Source organism: Buceros rhinoceros, unplaced genomic scaffold (assembly GCF_000710305.1).
Source record: "Buceros rhinoceros silvestris isolate BGI_N320 unplaced genomic scaffold, ASM71030v1 scaffold12100, whole genome shotgun sequence".
Classification (NCBI taxonomy): Eukaryota; Metazoa; Chordata; class Aves; order Bucerotiformes; family Bucerotidae; genus Buceros; species Buceros rhinoceros.
Window position 1 is genome coordinate 1 of NW_010391329.1, and position 2817 is coordinate 2817.

At 35.0% G+C, this 2817-nt stretch overlaps 1 pseudogene across 1 annotated transcript in view; it reads left to right on the forward strand.

The window, feature by feature from the left end:
- The first annotated feature begins 1379 nt into the window (after positions 1-1379).
- Positions 1380-2817, forward strand: part of LOC104497945 — a 7404-nt pseudogene continuing 5966 nt past the window's right edge. Inside the window, exon 1 of the transcript XR_727827.1 lies at positions 1380-1573. The product of XR_727827.1 is annotated as a fibropellin-3 pseudogene (transcript). The remainder of the gene's footprint in view (positions 1574-2817) is intronic.

The following is a 2817-nucleotide window of genomic DNA, read 5'->3' on the forward strand; positions in this document are numbered from 1 at the left end:
ACTCCTTTTTTCTTATACAGGGTGATGATGAAAGAGCCCCAAAATACATATACAATTACTAACAGCTAGCGTACTTATCTATTAATTGGTTTAGAATGAATTTTACCTCGAAGTTTACAGTTCTGAGTTAAAGTAGTCTGTTTTCCATTTCAAAAGCATACATCTTTTTGTAAAATATAATTTATTTTTTCCATGAATGTCTATTTTTAATTCAGTTGATTCAAGTGACTACAAAATATGTAGTCAATACATACTACTACTTTAGAATAATTATGAAGTTAATGTTATTGCTACAGCAAATTACTGAAAATGTGTGATGTAATCTGTAAGTATGTGTTAGGACGGAGGTTTAAATGGGATTATCAAAGTACAAGATACAAAAAAAGCTTATTGGCCACATAATTTTCTGGAAGGAAATTCTTAGCAGTTATAATTCTGCTGTATCTTTGATGTTACACAATTAAAAAGAGTTTATCATCCAAAATACTTAGGCAGCTCATAAATTTTGAGGCATGATGGCATGATTAGTAAACCCCTGCCTGATAATAACTAAACAAAGCATGGGAAATTACTGGACATAACATGAGAAATTGCTGATATTAACAAATAACAGTGGCTGACAAAAGTTACAGATAGCATCACGAGTGACAACGAGATTTCACAGAAGGTAAAGGGAGAATTTTGTGACAAGAAAACTTCACAGATAACTAATGGTGGGGGGAATTGTGGACATTTTATGGATTACTTTCTTGCAAGGTCAACTGAGCTTGGGCAACCATATCAGTAATCCCACATAAAGTCAGGATCATCTAGCTAACCATATCAGAAATCCTGGTATGGAGGTGACAATTCTGGGGACAATGGGAACTAATACTTAGGTAAAGGTTGCTTATCTGGGAGAAGAAAGAGGTGAAAAAATGTTGGGATCAAGGTGGACTGTTTGCAGTAAGTGTTCAATGTGTTCTGGGACTACGGTTGCAGTTCTCCTCCATTTGCTACAGATAAGTTTAGTTACTCACACAAATTTCTACATTTACAGAATCAGAGAATCATTTGTTTGGAAGAGACCTTTAAGATCATCAAGTCCAACCACCAAGCTAGCACTGCCAAGTCACCACTAAACCATGTCCCTCGGCATCACATCTTTAATATACCTTTAAATAACCCCAGGGATGGTGACTCCACCAGTTCCCTGGGCAGCCTGTTCCAGTGCTTGACAACCAAAACCTTACCCAGCAAAACTCAACACTGTAAATATTAAATTAATGAGAAATGATAGGGAAACACAACATAGTGTCAAGGTAATGTTTATAGTCAGCATATTAAGAAACATCATTCACCCGAACAGTCTTTAATTTTTTAATGTTTATTTCTTTTAGGTCCATTTTGTGAGGAACCTGGTAATCCTTGTGCATCTCAGCCATGCCTGAATGGGGGTATATGCCAATATGATCAGTCTGGATATATTTGTGATTGTCCTGCTGGTTTTCTTGGTCACAACTGTGAAATTGATATCAATGAATGTTCTTCAAGTCCATGTCAGAACAGAGGTACATGTATTGATTTGCCAAATGTAAGTATAATAAACTTCAGAGATACCTATTTGAACATAGAATCATAAAATGGTTTGTTTTGAAGGGACATTTAAAGACCATTCTAACCTTCCCGCAGTGGACAGTGACATCTCCCAGTAGATCAGATAACATCCCTTCTCTTCCCGTATCTATCAATGCAGTCAATCCATTGTAGAAAGCAGACAAATTATTCAGGCATGATTTGCTGTTTGTGAAGCCACCTTGGCTGTTTCCAATCACCTTCTTGTCCTCTATAGGCCTTGATGTAACTTCCAGGAGGATCTGTTCCATGAAAGTGCCATTTAAATCTAAAAGTGAATTTTTAAATTAGCTTTTCGTGTTTCATGGAGAAACACAGCATTATCTGAATATGTAGTGTTTCTAATATTTCTACAGTTAAAAAGCCCAAATTCCACATTTTCAGTTCAGTTGCTTGGTGGTCACTTAGGCAACTGTCAATGTTATTTCATTTTTTTTCCTCCCTCCAGTAAAATCTGATATAAAACATGATACATCAGTCATCTCCATTCACTAGTGCTTGTTTCCTATTCTTGCTTTTCCTGTGGTATTGGGTTTTAATTCTTTTTTTCTTTCTTTTTTTCTTTTTGAAATAAATTCATGCAATCTCAAAAAGGTTTGATAATAAAGACATTTATGGTCATATTTTAAACTGCATTGTTGATGATCTTTCATTAGCATGACTATTACAAATAGCAGTGATTATACAGAACCAAAATAGTGGAAGAAGAGTTCAAAAGCTCAGTTATCACATACCAGTGATACATTTTCCAGAGAGAAAAAAAAAGAGGCATCTAAATTGCTGAACATATTGATACATTTCTAAACTATGCAATCTGTCTAAATATTTTGTCTAGTAGATATACTAGCACATACTCTTTCGTACAATCATTTCTATAGGCAAACAGATGCAGTAGTTTGTTTCACATGAATAGAAATCTCTCAATAGATGTTTAAAAAGCTCCCCAATCATGCCTTTAAGACCAGTTCTAAAGCAACTCCTGAACATTTTCAATTTCACTGGGAGACCAAACCACTCTCTTTATTTTTTTTCTAACATCAAAACGACTATAAAGAACAATACTTTATATACAAAAATAAGGATGTGAATGTCAGCTCTAAGAAAGAACACACTGCTCTTACTCTGTAAATTGCATATTGCAGTGACTGACATCTGTCTTTCACCATCACAGAGAAAGGTAGTGTCTGTGCTTTATACTGAAGG